General features: G+C 50.1%; 29 non-coding genes across 29 annotated transcripts; all 29 read left to right on the forward strand.

Moving 5' to 3' along the window:
• The first annotated feature begins 259 nt into the window (after positions 1-259).
• On the forward strand, positions 260-333 carry Trnan-guu (transfer RNA asparagine (anticodon GUU)). Its single transcript has one exon. It is a non-coding gene; the product is annotated as a tRNA-Asn (tRNA).
• Positions 334-1022: 689 nt separating this feature from the next.
• Positions 1023-1094, forward strand: Trnat-cgu (transfer RNA threonine (anticodon CGU)). Its single transcript has one exon. It is a non-coding gene; the product is annotated as a tRNA-Thr (tRNA).
• Positions 1095-1427: 333 nt separating this feature from the next.
• On the forward strand, positions 1428-1501 carry Trnan-guu (transfer RNA asparagine (anticodon GUU)). The gene has a single exon. It is a non-coding gene; the product is annotated as a tRNA-Asn (tRNA).
• Positions 1502-2190: 689 nt separating this feature from the next.
• Trnat-cgu (transfer RNA threonine (anticodon CGU)) lies at positions 2191-2262 on the forward strand. The gene has a single exon. It is a non-coding gene; the product is annotated as a tRNA-Thr (tRNA).
• Positions 2263-2595: 333 nt separating this feature from the next.
• Positions 2596-2669, forward strand: Trnan-guu (transfer RNA asparagine (anticodon GUU)). The gene has a single exon. It is a non-coding gene; the product is annotated as a tRNA-Asn (tRNA).
• Positions 2670-3358: 689 nt separating this feature from the next.
• Trnat-cgu (transfer RNA threonine (anticodon CGU)) lies at positions 3359-3430 on the forward strand. Its single transcript has one exon. It is a non-coding gene; the product is annotated as a tRNA-Thr (tRNA).
• A 333-nt stretch (positions 3431-3763) lies between these two features.
• Trnan-guu (transfer RNA asparagine (anticodon GUU)) lies at positions 3764-3837 on the forward strand. The gene has a single exon. It is a non-coding gene; the product is annotated as a tRNA-Asn (tRNA).
• A 689-nt stretch (positions 3838-4526) lies between these two features.
• Positions 4527-4598, forward strand: Trnat-cgu (transfer RNA threonine (anticodon CGU)). The gene has a single exon. It is a non-coding gene; the product is annotated as a tRNA-Thr (tRNA).
• Positions 4599-4931: 333 nt separating this feature from the next.
• On the forward strand, positions 4932-5005 carry Trnan-guu (transfer RNA asparagine (anticodon GUU)). Its single transcript has one exon. It is a non-coding gene; the product is annotated as a tRNA-Asn (tRNA).
• Positions 5006-5694: 689 nt separating this feature from the next.
• On the forward strand, positions 5695-5766 carry Trnat-cgu (transfer RNA threonine (anticodon CGU)). The gene has a single exon. It is a non-coding gene; the product is annotated as a tRNA-Thr (tRNA).
• Positions 5767-6099: 333 nt separating this feature from the next.
• On the forward strand, positions 6100-6173 carry Trnan-guu (transfer RNA asparagine (anticodon GUU)). The gene has a single exon. It is a non-coding gene; the product is annotated as a tRNA-Asn (tRNA).
• Positions 6174-6862: 689 nt separating this feature from the next.
• On the forward strand, positions 6863-6934 carry Trnat-cgu (transfer RNA threonine (anticodon CGU)). The gene has a single exon. It is a non-coding gene; the product is annotated as a tRNA-Thr (tRNA).
• A 333-nt stretch (positions 6935-7267) lies between these two features.
• Positions 7268-7341, forward strand: Trnan-guu (transfer RNA asparagine (anticodon GUU)). Its single transcript has one exon. It is a non-coding gene; the product is annotated as a tRNA-Asn (tRNA).
• Positions 7342-8030: 689 nt separating this feature from the next.
• On the forward strand, positions 8031-8102 carry Trnat-cgu (transfer RNA threonine (anticodon CGU)). The gene has a single exon. It is a non-coding gene; the product is annotated as a tRNA-Thr (tRNA).
• Positions 8103-8435: 333 nt separating this feature from the next.
• On the forward strand, positions 8436-8509 carry Trnan-guu (transfer RNA asparagine (anticodon GUU)). The gene has a single exon. It is a non-coding gene; the product is annotated as a tRNA-Asn (tRNA).
• A 689-nt stretch (positions 8510-9198) lies between these two features.
• Trnat-cgu (transfer RNA threonine (anticodon CGU)) lies at positions 9199-9270 on the forward strand. The gene has a single exon. It is a non-coding gene; the product is annotated as a tRNA-Thr (tRNA).
• A 333-nt stretch (positions 9271-9603) lies between these two features.
• On the forward strand, positions 9604-9677 carry Trnan-guu (transfer RNA asparagine (anticodon GUU)). Its single transcript has one exon. It is a non-coding gene; the product is annotated as a tRNA-Asn (tRNA).
• A 687-nt stretch (positions 9678-10364) lies between these two features.
• Positions 10365-10436, forward strand: Trnat-cgu (transfer RNA threonine (anticodon CGU)). Its single transcript has one exon. It is a non-coding gene; the product is annotated as a tRNA-Thr (tRNA).
• A 333-nt stretch (positions 10437-10769) lies between these two features.
• Trnan-guu (transfer RNA asparagine (anticodon GUU)) lies at positions 10770-10843 on the forward strand. Its single transcript has one exon. It is a non-coding gene; the product is annotated as a tRNA-Asn (tRNA).
• Positions 10844-11530: 687 nt separating this feature from the next.
• On the forward strand, positions 11531-11602 carry Trnat-cgu (transfer RNA threonine (anticodon CGU)). The gene has a single exon. It is a non-coding gene; the product is annotated as a tRNA-Thr (tRNA).
• A 333-nt stretch (positions 11603-11935) lies between these two features.
• Trnan-guu (transfer RNA asparagine (anticodon GUU)) lies at positions 11936-12009 on the forward strand. Its single transcript has one exon. It is a non-coding gene; the product is annotated as a tRNA-Asn (tRNA).
• A 689-nt stretch (positions 12010-12698) lies between these two features.
• Positions 12699-12770, forward strand: Trnat-cgu (transfer RNA threonine (anticodon CGU)). The gene has a single exon. It is a non-coding gene; the product is annotated as a tRNA-Thr (tRNA).
• Positions 12771-13103: 333 nt separating this feature from the next.
• Trnan-guu (transfer RNA asparagine (anticodon GUU)) lies at positions 13104-13177 on the forward strand. Its single transcript has one exon. It is a non-coding gene; the product is annotated as a tRNA-Asn (tRNA).
• A 689-nt stretch (positions 13178-13866) lies between these two features.
• Positions 13867-13938, forward strand: Trnat-cgu (transfer RNA threonine (anticodon CGU)). The gene has a single exon. It is a non-coding gene; the product is annotated as a tRNA-Thr (tRNA).
• Positions 13939-14271: 333 nt separating this feature from the next.
• Positions 14272-14345, forward strand: Trnan-guu (transfer RNA asparagine (anticodon GUU)). Its single transcript has one exon. It is a non-coding gene; the product is annotated as a tRNA-Asn (tRNA).
• A 689-nt stretch (positions 14346-15034) lies between these two features.
• Positions 15035-15106, forward strand: Trnat-cgu (transfer RNA threonine (anticodon CGU)). Its single transcript has one exon. It is a non-coding gene; the product is annotated as a tRNA-Thr (tRNA).
• Positions 15107-15439: 333 nt separating this feature from the next.
• Trnan-guu (transfer RNA asparagine (anticodon GUU)) lies at positions 15440-15513 on the forward strand. Its single transcript has one exon. It is a non-coding gene; the product is annotated as a tRNA-Asn (tRNA).
• A 689-nt stretch (positions 15514-16202) lies between these two features.
• Trnat-cgu (transfer RNA threonine (anticodon CGU)) lies at positions 16203-16274 on the forward strand. The gene has a single exon. It is a non-coding gene; the product is annotated as a tRNA-Thr (tRNA).
• Positions 16275-16607: 333 nt separating this feature from the next.
• Trnan-guu (transfer RNA asparagine (anticodon GUU)) lies at positions 16608-16681 on the forward strand. The gene has a single exon. It is a non-coding gene; the product is annotated as a tRNA-Asn (tRNA).
• The last annotated feature ends 295 nt before the right edge of the window (positions 16682-16976 follow it).

The raw sequence follows: 16976 nt of genomic DNA on the forward strand, positions 1-16976 counted from the left end.
AAAGGGATGTTCTACAAGCTATGACAAGTATTCTACTGGCCTCAGAGGTTTTCTGAATGCATAGGCAGAACATTGGTTTGTATGCATTTTGTAGTATAATGTCATGCTTGGCGATGTCATTCGTTTACGAGCCTCGCTACAGTGTGCATGCACGTTATCCATGTGAAGAGGCGTAAGCAAATGCTACCATTCTGCGAGATTGCTGCAGAAGGTATACGAATTGCGTTGATATACAGAGCACAAGGGAGCCAAAGTCAAGGCCTCCGTGGCGCAATCGGCTAGCGCGTTCGGCTGTTAACCGAAAGGTTGGTGGTTCGAGCCCACCCGGGGGCGAAATCGTTCTAACCGGCACCGAGGTGAGGACGTACGTCAACTTTGTTAGAGATACACAGCTAGTGTGACAATTTGGCTGCGTTTGAGTGATGCCACAGAGCCTTATACACATTCAGCCAAGTGACACTGTAGGTAAAAACATGGCCCTACACAGACGTTCTGCTGTTTTCCTTTTTATTCGTCATGTGTGACACTGCAGTAGAGGGACGCCCGCTACAAAAGACGTATTCTTTACATTCAATTTCAGCATATACGTCGCGAGTGCCATATGACAGGGCCTGTCTCTCGATGTCGATTTGTATTTGGTGTGTCTTAAGTGTCGGTCTGCAGTAGGCCGCTGTTGGCCGAGCGACGTGCAGTCGCCTTACATGAAGCCCCATGGGCAACGCCAGTGCCACTGTGGACAACAGCGCACTGTAGCCAGAGAGAGGAGCCGAAAGGCGCATTTCGCAGTCGAGCCACGCTATCCCACAAGCTGTGCACTAGGTCAGGATTGTGCAGACCGCAAACTTTTGGTGGGATGACGCTCGTCGTCGATCGTAAGGGCGAAACATTCAAGAGATTTGGAAAACGGCAATGTGGACACCCCCAGCAGCAGCTGTGTGCCAAATCCGATATCTGGTCGAGGGCTGCAAGACTCAGTATGATGAAGTAACAATTTGGGGATAGCTCACAAACGCTAAGATGCCGCCTTCTTAGCTCAGTGGTAGAGCACTGGTCTCGTAAACCAGGGGTCGTGAGTTCGAACCTCACAGAAGGCATTCATTTCTTAAACCTTCCTGCAAGGAGCGGAGCTATCTCGAGCAGCATCTAACACATGGCAGTACACTGAATGAAAGGGATGTTCTACAACCTATGACAAGTATTCTACTGGCCTCAGAGGTTTTCTGAATGCATAGGCAGAACATTGGTTTGTATGCATTTTGTAGTGTAATGTCATGCTTGGCGATGTCATTCGTTTACGAGCCTCGCTACAGTGTGCATGCACGTTATCCATGTGAAGAGGCGTAAGCAAATGCTACCATTCTGCGAGATTGCTGCAGAAGGTATACGAATTGCGTTGATATACAGAGCACAAGGGAGCCAAAGTCAAGGCCTCCGTGGCGCAATCGGCTAGCGCGTTCGGCTGTTAACCGAAAGGTTGGTGGTTCGAGCCCACCCGGGGGCGAAATCGTTCTAACCGGCACCGAGGTGAGGACGTACGTCAACTTTGTTAGAGATACACAGCTAGTGTGACAATTTGGCTGCGTTTGAGTGATGCCACAGAGCCTTATACACATTCAGCCAAGTGACACTGTAGGTAAAAACATGGCCCTACACAGACGTTCTGCTGTTTTCCTTTTTATTCGTCATGTGTGACACTGCAGTAGAGGGACGCCCGCTACAAAAGACGTATTCTTTACATTCAATTTCAGCATATACGTCGCGAGTGCCATATGACAGGGCCTGTCTCTCGATGTCGATTTGTATTTGGTGTGTCTTAAGTGTCGGTCTGCAGTAGGCCGCTGTTGGCCGAGCGACGTGCAGTCGCCTTACATGAAGCCCCATGGGCAACGCCAGTGCCACTGTGGACAACAGCGCACTGTAGCCAGAGAGAGGAGCCGAAAGGCGCATTTCGCAGTCGAGCCACGCTATCCCACAAGCTGTGCACTAGGTCAGGATTGTGCAGACCGCAAACTTTTGGTGGGCCGACGCTCGTCGTCGATCGTAAGGGCGAAACATTCAAGAGATTTGGAAAACGGCAATGTGGACACCCCCAGCAGCAGCTGTGTGCCAAATCCGATATCTGGTCGAGGGCTGCAAGATTCAGTATGATGAAGTAACAATTTGGGGATAGCTCACAAACGCTAAGATGCCGCCTTCTTAGCTCAGTGGTAGAGCACTGGTCTCGTAAACCAGGGGTCGTGAGTTCGAACCTCACAGAAGGCATTCATTTCTTAAACCTTCCTGCAAGGAGCAGAGCTATCTCGAGCAGCATCTAACACATGGCAGTACACTGAATGAAAGGGATGTTCTACAACCTATGACAAGTATTCTACTGGCCTCAGAGGTTTTCTGAATGCATAGGCAGAACATTGGTTTGTATGCATTTTGTAGTATAGTGTCATGCTTGGCGATGTCATTCGTTTACGAGCCTCGCTACAGTGTGCATGCACGTTATCCATGTGAAGAGGCGTAAGCAAATGCTACCATTCTGCGAGATTGCTGCAGAAGGTATACGAATTGCGTTGATATACAGAGCACAAGGGAGCCAAAGTCAAGGCCTCCGTGGCGCAATCGGCTAGCGCGTTCGGCTGTTAACCGAAAGGTTGGTGGTTCGAGCCCACCCGGGGGCGAAATCGTTCTAACCGGCACCGAGGTGAGGACGTACGTCAACTTTGTTAGAGATACACAGCTAGTGTGACAATTTGGCTGCGTTTGAGTGATGCCACAGAGCCTTATACACATTCAGCCAAGTGACACTGTAGGTAAAAACATGGCCCTACACAGACGTTCTGCTGTTTTCCTTTTTATTCGTCATGTGTGACACTGCAGTAGAGGGACGCCCGCTACAAAAGACGTATTCTTTACATTCAATTTCAGCATATACGTCGCGAGTGCCATATGACAGGGCCTGTCTCTCGATGTCGATTTGTATTTGGTGTGTCTTAAGTGTCGGTCTGCAGTAGGCCGCTGTTGGCCGAGCGACGTGCAGTCGCCTTACATGAAGCCCCATGGGCAACGCCAGTGCCACTGTGGACAACAGCGCACTGTAGCCAGAGAGAGGAGCCGAAAGGCGCATTTCGCAGTCGAGCCACGCTATCCCACAAGCTGTGCACTAGGTCAGGATTGTGCAGACCGCAAACTTTTGGTGGGCCGACGCTCGTCGTCGATCGTAAGGGCGAAACATTCAAGAGATTTGGAAAACGGCAATGTGGACACCCCCAGCAGCAGCTGTGTGCCAAATCCGATATCTGGTCGAGGGCTGCAAGATTCAGTATGATGAAGTAACAATTTGGGGATAGCTCACAAACGCTAAGATGCCGCCTTCTTAGCTCAGAGGTAGAGCACTGGTCTCGTAAACCAGGGGTCGTGAGTTCGAACCTCACAGAAGGCATTCATTTCTTAAACCTTCCTGCAAGGAGCGGAGCTATCTCGAGCAGCATCTAACACATGGCAGTACACTGAATGAAAGGGATGTTCTACAACCTATGACAAGTATTCTACTGGCCTCAGAGGTTTTCTGAATGCATAGGCAGAACATTGGTTTGTATGCATTTTGTAGTATAATGTCATGCTTGGCGATGTCATTCGTTTACGAGCCTCGCTACAGTGTGCATGCACGTTATCCATGTGAAGAGGCGTAAGCAAATGCTACCATTCTGCGAGATTGCTGCAGAAGGTATACGAATTGCGTTGATATACAGAGCACAAGGGAGCCAAAGTCAAGGCCTCCGTGGCGCAATCGGCTAGCGCGTTCGGCTGTTAACCGAAAGGTTGGTGGTTCGAGCCCACCCGGGGGCGAAATCGTTCTAACCGGCACCGAGGTGAGGACGTACGTCAACTTTGTTAGAGATACACAGCTAGTGTGACAATTTGGCTGCGTTTGAGTGATGCCACAGAGCCTTATACACATTCAGCCAAGTGACACTGTAGGTAAAAACATGGCCCTACACAGACGTTCTGCTGTTTTCCTTTTTATTCGTCATGTGTGACACTGCAGTAGAGGGACGCCCGCTACAAAAGACGTATTCTTTACATTCAATTTCAGCATATACGTCGCGAGTGCCATATGACAGGGCCTGTCTCTCGATGTCGATTTGTATTTGGTGTGTCTTAAGTGTCGGTCTGCAGTAGGCCGCTGTTGGCCGAGCGACGTGCAGTCGCCTTACATGAAGCCCCATGGGCAACGCCAGTGCCACTGTGGACAACAGCGCACTGTAGCCAGAGAGAGGAGCCGAAAGGCGCATTTCGCAGTCGAGCCACGCTATCCCACAAGCTGTGCACTAGGTCAGGATTGTGCAGACCGCAAACTTTTGGTGGGCCGACGCTCGTCGTCGATCGTAAGGGCGAAACATTCAAGAGATTTGGAAAACGGCAATGTGGACACCCCCAGCAGCAGCTGTGTGCCAAATCCGATATCTGGTCGAGGGCTGCAAGATTCAGTATGATGAAGTAACAATTTGGGGATAGCTCACAAACGCTAAGATGCCGCCTTCTTAGCTCAGAGGTAGAGCACTGGTCTCGTAAACCAGGGGTCGTGAGTTCGAACCTCACAGAAGGCATTCATTTCTTAAACCTTCCTGCAAGGAGCGGAGCTATCTCGAGCAGCATCTAACACATGGCAGTACACTGAATGAAAGGGATGTTCTACAACCTATGACAAGTATTCTACTGGCCTCAGAGGTTTTCTGAATGCATAGGCAGAACATTGGTTTGTATGCATTTTGTAGTATAATGTCATGCTTGGCGATGTCATTCGTTTACGAGCCTCGCTACAGTGTGCATGCACGTTATCCATGTGAAGAGGCGTAAGCAAATGCTACCATTCTGCGAGATTGCTGCAGAAGGTATACGAATTGCGTTGATATACAGAGCACAAGGGAGCCAAAGTCAAGGCCTCCGTGGCGCAATCGGCTAGCGCGTTCGGCTGTTAACCGAAAGGTTGGTGGTTCGAGCCCACCCGGGGGCGAAATCGTTCTAACCGGCACCGAGGTGAGGACGTACGTCAACTTTGTTAGAGATACACAGCTAGTGTGACAATTTGGCTGCGTTTGAGTGATGCCACAGAGCCTTATACACATTCAGCCAAGTGACACTGTAGGTAAAAACATGGCCCTACACAGACGTTCTGCTGTTTTCCTTTTTATTCGTCATGTGTGACACTGCAGTAGAGGGACGCCCGCTACAAAAGACGTATTCTTTACATTCAATTTCAGCATACACGTCGCGAGTGCCATATGACAGGGCCTGTCTCTCGATGTCGATTTGTATTTGGTGTGTCTTAAGTGTCGGTCTGCAGTAGGCCGCTGTTGGCCGAGCGACGTGCAGTCGCCTTACATGAAGCCCCATGGGCAACGCCAGTGCCACTGTGGACAACAGCGCACTGTAGCCAGAGAGAGGAGCCGAAAGGCGCATTTCGCAGTCGAGCCACGCTATCCCACAAGCTGTGCACTAGGTCAGGATTGTGCAGACCGCAAACTTTTGGTGGGCCGACGCTCGTCGTCGATCGTAAGGGCGAAACATTCAAGAGATTTGGAAAACGGCAATGTGGACACCCCCAGCAGCAGCTGTGTGCCAAATCCGATATCTGGTCGAGGGCTGCAAGATTCAGTATGATGAAGTAACAATTTGGGGATAGCTCACAAACGCTAAGATGCCGCCTTCTTAGCTCAGTGGTAGAGCACTGGTCTCGTAAACCAGGGGTCGTGAGTTCGAACCTCACAGAAGGCATTCATTTCTTAAACATTCCTGCAAGGAGCGGAGCTATCTCGAGCAGCATCTAACACATGGCAGTACACTGAATGAAAGGGATGTTCTACAACCTATGACAAGTATTCTACTGGCCTCACAGGTTTTCTGAATGCATAGGCAGAACATTGGTTTGTATGCATTTTGTAGTATAATGTCATGCTTGGCGATGTCATTCGTTTACGAGCCTCGCTACAGTGTGCATGCACGTTATCCATGTGAAGAGGCGTAAGCAAATGCTACCATTCTGCGAGATTGCTGCAGAAGGTATACGAATTGCGTTGATATACAGAGCACAAGGGAGCCAAAGTCAAGGCCTCCGTGGCGCAATCGGCTAGCGCGTTCGGCTGTTAACCGAAAGGTTGGTGGTTCGAGCCCACCCGGGGGCGAAATCGTTCTAACCGGCACCGAGGTGAGGACGTACGTCAACTTTGTTAGAGATACACAGCTAGTGTGACAATTTGGCTGCGTTTGAGTGATGCCACAGAGCCTTATACACATTCAGCCAAGTGACACTGTAGGTAAAAACATGGCCCTACACAGACGTTCTGCTGTTTTCCTTTTTATTCGTCATGTGTGACACTGCAGTAGAGGGACGCCCGCTACAAAAGACGTATTCTTTACATTCAATTTCAGCATACACGTCGCGAGTGCCATATGACAGGGCCTGTCTCTCGATGTCGATTTGTATTTGGTGTGTCTTAAGTGTCGGTCTGCAGTAGGCCGCTGTTGGCCGAGCGACGTGCAGTCGCCTTACATGAAGCCCCATGGGCAACGCCAGTGCCACTGTGGACAACAGCGCACTGTAGCCAGAGAGAGGAGCCGAAAGGCGCATTTCGCAGTCGAGCCACGCTATCCCACAAGCTGTGCACTAGGTCAGGATTGTGCAGACCGCAAACTTTTGGTGGGCCGACGCTCGTCGTCGATCGTAAGGGCGAAACATTCAAGAGATTTGGAAAACGGCAATGTGGACACCCCCAGCAGCAGCTGTGTGCCAAATCCGATATCTGGTCGAGGGCTGCAAGATTCAGTATGATGAAGTAACAATTTGGGGATAGCTCACAAACGCTAAGATGCCGCCTTCTTAGCTCAGTGGTAGAGCACTGGTCTCGTAAACCAGGGGTCGTGAGTTCGAACCTCACAGAAGGCATTCATTTCTTAAACCTTCCTGCAAGGAGCGGAGCTATCTCGAGCAGCATCTAACACATGGCAGTACACTGAATGAAAGGGATGTTCTACAAGCTATGACAAGTATTCTACTGGCCTCAGAGGTTTTCTGAATGCATAGGCAGAACATTGGTTTGTATGCATTTTGTAGTATAATGTCATGCTTGGCGATGTCATTCGTTTACGAGCCTCGCTACAGTGTGCATGCACGTTATCCATGTGAAGAGGCGTAAGCAAATGCTACCATTCTGCGAGATTGCTGCAGAAGGTATACGAATTGCGTTGATATACAGAGCACAAGGGAGCCAAAGTCAAGGCCTCCGTGGCGCAATCGGCTAGCGCGTTCGGCTGTTAACCGAAAGGTTGGTGGTTCGAGCCCACCCGGGGGCGAAATCGTTCTAACCGGCACCGAGGTGAGGACGTACGTCAACTTTGTTAGAGATACACAGCTAGTGTGACAATTTGGCTGCGTTTGAGTGATGCCACAGAGCCTTATACACATTCAGCCAAGTGACACTGTAGGTAAAAACATGGCCCTACACAGACGTTCTGCTGTTTTCCTTTTTATTCGTCATGTGTGACACTGCAGTAGAGGGACGCCCGCTACAAAAGACGTATTCTTTACATTCAATTTCAGCATATACGTCGCGAGTGCCATATGACAGGGCCTGTCTCTCGATGTCGATTTGTATTTGGTGTGTCTTAAGTGTCGGTCTGCAGTAGGCCGCTGTTGGCCGAGCGACGTGCAGTCGCCTTACATGAAGCCCCATGGGCAACGCCAGTGCCACTGTGGACAACAGCGCACTGTAGCCAGAGAGAGGAGCCGAAAGGCGCATTTCGCAGTCGAGCCACGCTATCCCACAAGCTGTGCACTAGGTCAGGATTGTGCAGACCGCAAACTTTTGGTGGGCCGACGCTCGTCGTCGATCGTAAGGGCGAAACATTCAAGAGATTTGGAAAACGGCAATGTGGACACCCCCAGCAGCAGCTGTGTGCCAAATCCGATATCTGGTCGAGGGCTGCAAGACTCAGTATGATGAAGTAACAATTTGGGGATAGCTCACAAACGCTAAGATGCCGCCTTCTTAGCTCAGTGGTAGAGCACTGGTCTCGTAAACCAGGGGTCGTGAGTTCGAACCTCACAGAAGGCATTCATTTCTTAAACCTTCCTGCAAGGAGCGGAGCTATCTCGAGCAGCATCTAACACATGGCAGTACACTGAATGAAAGGGATGTTCTACAACCTATGACAAGTATTCTACTGGCCTCAGAGGTTTTCTGAATGCATAGGCAGAACATTGGTTTGTATGCATTTTGTAGTGTAATGTCATGCTTGGCGATGTCATTCGTTTACGAGCCTCGCTACAGTGTGCATGCACGTTATCCATGTGAAGAGGCGTAAGCAAATGCTACCATTCTGCGAGATTGCTGCAGAAGGTATACGAATTGCGTTGATATACAGAGCACAAGGGAGCCAAAGTCAAGGCCTCCGTGGCGCAATCGGCTAGCGCGTTCGGCTGTTAACCGAAAGGTTGGTGGTTCGAGCCCACCCGGGGGCGAAATCGTTCTAACCGGCACCGAGGTGAGGACGTACGTCAACTTTGTTAGAGATACACAGCTAGTGTGACAATTTGGCTGCGTTTGAGTGATGCCACAGAGCCTTATACACATTCAGCCAAGTGACACTGTAGGTAAAAACATGGCCCTACACAGACGTTCTGCTGTTTTCCTTTTTATTCGTCATGTGTGACACTGCAGTAGAGGGACGCCCGCTACAAAAGACGTATTCTTTACATTCAATTTCAGCATATACGTCGCGAGTGCCATATGACAGGGCCTGTCTCTCGATGTCGATTTGTATTTGGTGTGTCTTAAGTGTCGGTCTGCAGTAGGCCGCTGTTGGCCGAGCGACGTGCAGTCGCCTTACATGAAGCCCCATGGGCAACGCCAGTGCCACTGTGGACAACAGCGCACTGTAGCCAGAGAGAGGAGCCGAAAGGCGCATTTCGCAGTCGAGCCACGCTATCCCACAAGCTGTGCACTAGGTCAGGATTGTGCAGACCGCAAACTTTTGGTGGGCCGACGCTCGTCGTCGATCGTAAGGGCGAAACATTCAAGAGATTTGGAAAACGGCAATGTGGACACCCCCAGCAGCAGCTGTGTGCCAAATCCGATATCTGGTCGAGGGCTGCAAGACTCAGTATGATGAAGTAACAATTTGGGGATAGCTCACAAACGCTAAGATGCCGCCTTCTTAGCTCAGTGGTAGAGCACTGGTCTCGTAAACCAGGGGTCGTGAGTTCGAACCTCACAGAAGGCATTCATTTCTTAAACCTTCCTGCAAGGAGCAGAGCTATCTCGAGCAGCATCTAACACATGGCAGTACACTGAATGAAAGGGATGTTCTACAACCTATGACAAGTATTCTACTGGCCTCAGAGGTTTTCTGAATGCATAGGCAGAACATTGGTTTGTATGCATTTTGTAGTATAATGTCATGCTTGGCGATGTCATTCGTTTACGAGCCTCGCTACAGTGTGCATGCACGTTATCCATGTGAAGAGGCGTAAGCAAATGCTACCATTCTGCGAGATTGCTGCAGAAGGTATACGAATTGCGTTGATATACAGAGCACAAGGGAGCCAAAGTCAAGGCCTCCGTGGCGCAATCGGCTAGCGCGTTCGGCTGTTAACCGAAAGGTTGGTGGTTCGAGCCCACCCGGGGGCGAAATCGTTCTAACCGGCACCGAGGTGAGGACGTACGTCAACTTTGTTAGAGATACACAGCTAGTGTGACAATTTGGCTGCGTTTGAGTGATGCCACAGAGCCTTATACACATTCAGCCAAGTGACTGTAGGTAAAAACATGGCCCTACACAGACGTTCTGCTGTTTTCCTTTTTATTCGTCATGTGTGACACTGCAGTAGAGGGACGCCCGCTACAAAAGACGTATTCTTTACATTCAATTTCAGCATATACGTCGCGAGTGCCATATGACAGGGCCTGTCTCTCGATGTCGATTTGTATTTGGTGTGTCTTAAGTGTCGGTCTGCAGTAGGCCGCTGTTGGCCGAGCGACGTGCAGTCGCCTTACATGAAGCCCCATGGGCAACGCCAGTGCCACTGTGGACAACAGCGCACTGTAGCCAGAGAGAGGAGCCGAAAGGCGCATTTCGCAGTCGAGCCACGCTATCCCACAAGCTGTGCACTAGGTCAGGATTGTGCAGACCGCAAACTTTTGGTGGGCCGACGCTCGTCGTCGATCGTAAGGGCGAAACATTCAAGAGATTTGGAAAACGGCAATGTGGACACCCCCAGCAGCAGCTGTGTGCCAAATCCGATATCTGGTCGAGGGCTGCAAGACTCAGTATGATGAAGTAACAATTTGGGGATAGCTCACAAACGCTAAGATGCCGCCTTCTTAGCTCAGTGGTAGAGCACTGGTCTCGTAAACCAGGGGTCGTGAGTTCGAACCTCACAGAAGGCATTCATTTCTTAAACCTTCCTGCAAGGAGCAGAGCTATCTCGAGCAGCATCTAACACATGGCAGTACACTGAATGAAAGGGATGTTCTACAACCTATGACAAGTATTCTACTGGCCTCAGAGGTTTTCTGAATGCATAGGCAGAACATTGGTTTGTATGCATTTTGTAGTATAATGTCATGCTTGGCGATGTCATTCGTTTACGAGCCTCGCTACAGTGTGCATGCACGTTATCCATGTGAAGAGGCGTAAGCAAATGCTACCATTCTGCGAGATTGCTGCAGAAGGTATACGAATTGCGTTGATATACAGAGCACAAGGGAGCCAAAGTCAAGGCCTCCGTGGCGCAATCGGCTAGCGCGTTCGGCTGTTAACCGAAAGGTTGGTGGTTCGAGCCCACCCGGGGGCGAAATCGTTCTAACCGGCACCGAGGTGAGGACGTACGTCAACTTTGTTAGAGATACACAGCTAGTGTGACAATTTGGCTGCGTTTGAGTGATGCCACAGAGCCTTATACACATTCAGCCAAGTGACTGTAGGTAAAAACATGGCCCTACACAGACGTTCTGCTGTTTTCCTTTTTATTCGTCATGTGTGACACTGCAGTAGAGGGACGCCCGCTACAAAAGACGTATTCTTTACATTCAATTTCAGCATATACGTCGCGAGTGCCATATGACAGGGCCTGTCTCTCGATGTCGATTTGTATTTGGTGTGTCTTAAGTGTCGGTCTGCAGTAGGCCGCTGTTGGCCGAGCGACGTGCAGTCGCCTTACATGAAGCCCCATGGGCAACGCCAGTGCCACTGTGGACAACAGCGCACTGTAGCCAGAGAGAGGAGCCGAAAGGCGCATTTCGCAGTCGAGCCACGCTATCCCACAAGCTGTGCACTAGGTCAGGATTGTGCAGACCGCAAACTTTTGGTGGGCCGACGCTCGTCGTCGATCGTAAGGGCGAAACATTCAAGAGATTTGGAAAACGGCAATGTGGACACCCCCAGCAGCAGCTGTGTGCCAAATCCGATATCTGGTCGAGGGCTGCAAGATTCAGTATGATGAAGTAACAATTTGGGGATAGCTCACAAACGCTAAGATGCCGCCTTCTTAGCTCAGAGGTAGAGCACTGGTCTCGTAAACCAGGGGTCGTGAGTTCGAACCTCACAGAAGGCATTCATTTCTTAAACCTTCCTGCAAGGAGCGGAGCTATCTCGAGCAGCATCTAACACATGGCAGTACACTGAATGAAAGGGATGTTCTACAACCTATGACAAGTATTCTACTGGCCTCAGAGGTTTTCTGAATGCATAGGCAGAACATTGGTTTGTATGCATTTTGTAGTATAATGTCATGCTTGGCGATGTCATTCGTTTACGAGCCTCGCTACAGTGTGCATGCACGTTATCCATGTGAAGAGGCGTAAGCAAATGCTACCATTCTGCGAGATTGCTGCAGAAGGTATACGAATTGCGTTGATATACAGAGCACAAGGGAGCCAAAGTCAAGGCCTCCGTGGCGCAATCGGCTAGCGCGTTCGGCTGTTAACCGAAAGGTTGGTGGTTCGAGCCCACCCGGGGGCGAAATCGTTCTAACCGGCACCGAGGTGAGGACGTACGTCAACTTTGTTAGAGATACACAGCTAGTGTGACAATTTGGCTGCGTTTGAGTGATGCCACAGAGCCTTATACACATTCAGCCAAGTGACACTGTAGGTAAAAACATGGCCCTACACAGACGTTCTGCTGTTTTCCTTTTTATTCGTCATGTGTGACACTGCAGTAGAGGGACGCCCGCTACAAAAGACGTATTCTTTACATTCAATTTCAGCATACACGTCGCGAGTGCCATATGACAGGGCCTGTCTCTCGATGTCGATTTGTATTTGGTGTGTCTTAAGTGTCGGTCTGCAGTAGGCCGCTGTTGGCCGAGCGACGTGCAGTCGCCTTACATGAAGCCCCATGGGCAACGCCAGTGCCACTGTGGACAACAGCGCACTGTAGCCAGAGAGAGGAGCCGAAAGGCGCATTTCGCAGTCGAGCCACGCTATCCCACAAGCTGTGCACTAGGTCAGGATTGTGCAGACCGCAAACTTTTGGTGGGCCGACGCTCGTCGTCGATCGTAAGGGCGAAACATTCAAGAGATTTGGAAAACGGCAATGTGGACACCCCCAGCAGCAGCTGTGTGCCAAATCCGATATCTGGTCGAGGGCTGCAAGACTCAGTATGATGAAGTAACAATTTGGGGATAGCTCACAAACGCTAAGATGCCGCCTTCTTAGCTCAGTGGTAGAGCACTGGTCTCGTAAACCAGGGGTCGTGAGTTCGAACCTCACAGAAGGCATTCATTTCTTAAACCTTCCTGCAAGGAGCGGAGCTATCTCGAGCAGCATCTAACACATGGCAGTACACTGAATGAAAGGGATGTTCTACAACCTATGACAAGTATTCTACTGGCCTCAGAGGTTTTCTGAATGCATAGGCAGAACATTGGTTTGTATGCATTTTGTAGTATAATGTCATGCTTGGCGATGTCATTCGTTTACGAGCCTCGCTACAGTGTGCATGCACGTTATCCATGTGAAGAGGCGTAAGCAAATGCTACCATTCTGCGAGATTGCTGCAGAAGGTATACGAATTGCGTTGATATACAGAGCACAAGTGAGCCAAAGTCAAGGCCTCCGTGGCGCAATCGGCTAGCGCGTTCGGCTGTTAACCGAAAGGTTGGTGGTTCGAGCCCACCCGGGGGCGAAATCGTTCTAACCGGCACCGAGGTGAGGACGTACGTCAACTTTGTTAGAGATACACAGCTAGTGTGACAATTTGGCTGCGTTTGAGTGATGCCACAGAGCCTTATACACATTCAGCCAAGTGACACTGTAGGTAAAAACATGGCCCTACACAGACGTTCTGCTGTTTTCCTTTTTATTCGTCATGTGTGACACTGCAGTAGAGGGACGCCCGCTACAAAAGACGTATTCTTTACATTCAATTTCAGCATATACGTCGCGAGTGCCATATGACAGGGCCTGTCTCTAGATGTCGATTTGTATTTGGTGTGTCTTAAGTGTCGGTCTGCAGTAGGCCGCTGTTGGCCGAGCGACGTGCAGTCGCCTTACATGAAGCCCCATGGGCAACGCCAGTGCCACTGTGGACAACAGCGCACTGTAGCCAGAGAGAGGAGCCGAAAGGCGCATTTCGCAGTCGAGCCACGCTATCCCACAAGCTGTGCACTAGGTCAGGATTGTGCAGACCGCAAACTTTTGGTGGGCCGACGCTCGTCGTCGATCGTAAGGGCGAAACATTCAAGAGATTTGGAAAACGGCAATGTGGACACCCCCAGCAGCAGCTGTGTGCCAAATCCGATATCTGGTCGAGGGCTGCAAGACTCAGTATGAAGAAGTAACAATTTGGGGATAGCTCACAAACGCTAAGATGCCGCCTTCTTAGCTCAGTGGTAGAGCACTGGTCTCGTAAACCAGGGGTCGTGAGTTCGAACCTCACAGAAGGCATTCATTTCTTAAACCTTCCTGCAAGGAGCGGAGCTATCTCGAGCAGCATCTAACACATGGCAGTACACTGAATGAAAGGGATGTTCTACAACCTATGACAAGTATTCTACTGGCCTCAGAGGTTTTCTGAATGCATAGGCAGAACATTGGTTTGTATGCATTTTGTAGTATAATGTCATGCTTGGCGATGTCATTCGTTTACGAGCCTCGCTACAGTGTGCATGCACGTTATCCATGTGAAGAGGCGTAAGCAAATGCTACCATTCTGCGAGATTGCTGCAGAAGGTATACGAATTGCGTTGATATACAGAGCACAAGGGAGCCAAAGTCAAGGCCTCCGTGGCGTAATCGGCTAGCGCGTTCGGCTGTTAACCGAAAGGTTGGTGGTTCGAGCCCACCCGGGGGCGAAATCGTTCTAACCGGCACCGAGGTGAGGACGTACGTCAACTTTGTTAGAGATACACAGCTAGTGTGACAATTTGGCTGCGTTTGAGTGATGCCACAGAGCCTTATACACATTCAGCCAAGTGACACTGTAGGTAAAAACATGGCCCTACACAGACGTTCTGCTGTTTTCCTTTTTATTCGTCATGTGTGACACTGCAGTAGAGGGACGCCCGCTACAAAAGACGTATTCTTTACATTCAATTTCAGCATATACGTCGCGAGTGCCATATGACAGGGCCTGTCTCTCGATGACGATTTGTATTTGGTGTGTCTTAAGTGTCGGTCTGCAGTAGGCCGCTGTTGGCCGAGCGACGTGCAGTGGCCTTACATGAAGCCCCATGGGCAACGCCAGTGCCACTGTGGACAACAGCGCACTGTAGCCAGAGAGAGGAGCCGAAAGGCGCATTTCGCAGTCGAGCCACGCTATCCCACAAGCTGTGCACTAGGTCAGGATTGTGCAGACCGCAAACTTTTGGTGGGCCGACGCTCGTCGTCGATCGTAAGGGCGAAACATTCAAGAGATTTGGAAAACGGCAATGTGGACACCCCCAGCAGCAGCTGTGTGCCAAATCCGATATCTGGTCGAGGGCTGCAAGACTCAGTATGATGAAGTAACAATTTGGGGATAGCTCACAAACGCTAAGATGCCGCCTTCTTAGCTCAGTGGTAGAGCACTGGTCTCGTAAACCAGGGGTCGTGAGTTCGAACCTCACAGAAGGCATTCATTTCTTAAACCTTCCTGCAAGGAGCGGAGCTATCTCGAGCAGCATCTAACACATGGCAGTACACTGAATGAAAGGGATGTTCTACAACCTATGACAAGTATTCTACTGGCCTCAGAGGTTTTCTGAATGCATAGGCAGAACATTGGTTTGTATGCATTTTGTAGTATAATGTCATGCTTGGCGATGTCATTCGTTTACGAGCCTCGCTACAGTGTGCATGCACGTTATCCATGTGAAGAGGCGTAAGCAAATGCTACCATTCTGCGAGATTGCTGCAGAAGGTATACGAATTGCGTTGATATACAGAGCACAAGGGAGCCAAAGTCAAGGCCTCCGTGGCGCAATCGGCTAGCGCGTTCGGCTGTTAACCGAAAGGTTGGTGGTTCGAGCCCACCCGGGGGCGAAATCGTTCTAACCGGCACCGAGGGGAGGACGTACGTCAACTTTGTTAGAGATACACAGCTAGTGTGACAATTTGGCTGCGTTTGAGTGATGCCACAGAGCCTTATACACATTCAGCCAAGTGACACTGTAGGTAAAAACATGGCCCTACACAGACGTTCTGCTGTTTTCCTTTTTATTCGTCATGTGTGACACTGCAGTAGAGGGACGCCCGCTACAAAAGACGTATTCTTTACATTCAATTTCAGCATATACGTCGCGAGTGCCATATGACAGGGCCTGTCTCTCGATGTCGATTTGTATTTGGTGTGTCTTAAGTGTCGGTCTGCAGTAGGCCGCTGTTGGCCGAGCGACGTGCAGTCGCCTTACATGAAGCCCCATGGGCAACGCCAGTGCCACTGTGGACAACAGCGCACTGTAGCCAGAGAGAGGAGCCGAAAGGCGCATTTCGCAGTCGAGCCACGCTATCCCACAAGCTGTGCACTAGGTCAGGATTGTGCAGACCGCAAACTTTTGGTGGGCCGACGCTCGTCGTCGATCGTAAGGGCGAAACATTCAAGAGATTTGGAAAACGGCAATGTGGACACCCCCAGCAGCAGCTGTGTGCCAAATCCGATATCTGGTCGAGGGCTGCAAGACTCAGTATGATGAAGTAACAATTTGGGGATAGCTCACAAACGCTAAGATGCCGCCTTCTTAGCTCAGTGGTAGAGCACTGGTCTCGTAAACCAGGGGTCGTGAGTTCGAACCTCACAGAAGGCATTCATTTCTTAAACCTTCCTGCAAGGAGCGGAGCTATCTCGAGCAGCATCTAACACATGGCAGTACACTGAATGAAAGGGATGTTCTACAACCTATGACAAGTATTCTACTGGCCTCAGAGGTTTTCTGAATGCATAGGCAGAACATTGGTTTGTATGCATTTTGTAGTATAATGTCATGCTTGGCGATGTCATTCGTTTACGAGCCTCGCTACAGTGTGCATGCACGTTATCCATGTGAAGAGGCGTAAGCAAATGCTACCATTCTGCGAGATTGCTGCAGAAGGTATACGAATTGCGTTGATATACAGAGCACAAGGGAGCCAAAGTCAAGGCCTCCGTGGCGCAATCGGCTAGCGCGTTCGGCTGTTAACCGAAAGGTTGGTGGTTCGAGCCCACCCGGGGGCGAAATCGTTCTAACCGGCACCGAGGTGAGGACGTACGTCAACTTTGTTAGAGATACACAGCTAGTGTGACAATTTGGCTGCGTTTGAGTGATGCCACAGAGCCTTATACACATTCAGCCAAGTGACACTGTAGGTAAAAACATGGCCCTACACAGATGTTCTGCTGTTTTCCTTTTTATTCGTCATGTGTGACACTGCAGTAGAGGGACGCCCGCTACAAAAGACGTATTCTTTACATTCAATTTCAGCATATACGTCGCGAGTGCCATATGACAGGGCCTGTCTCTCGATGACGA

The sequence above is a fragment of the Schistocerca serialis genome, unplaced genomic scaffold (genome assembly GCF_023864345.2).
Source record: "Schistocerca serialis cubense isolate TAMUIC-IGC-003099 unplaced genomic scaffold, iqSchSeri2.2 HiC_scaffold_1257, whole genome shotgun sequence".
Lineage (NCBI taxonomy): Eukaryota > Metazoa > Arthropoda > Insecta > Orthoptera > Acrididae > Schistocerca > Schistocerca serialis.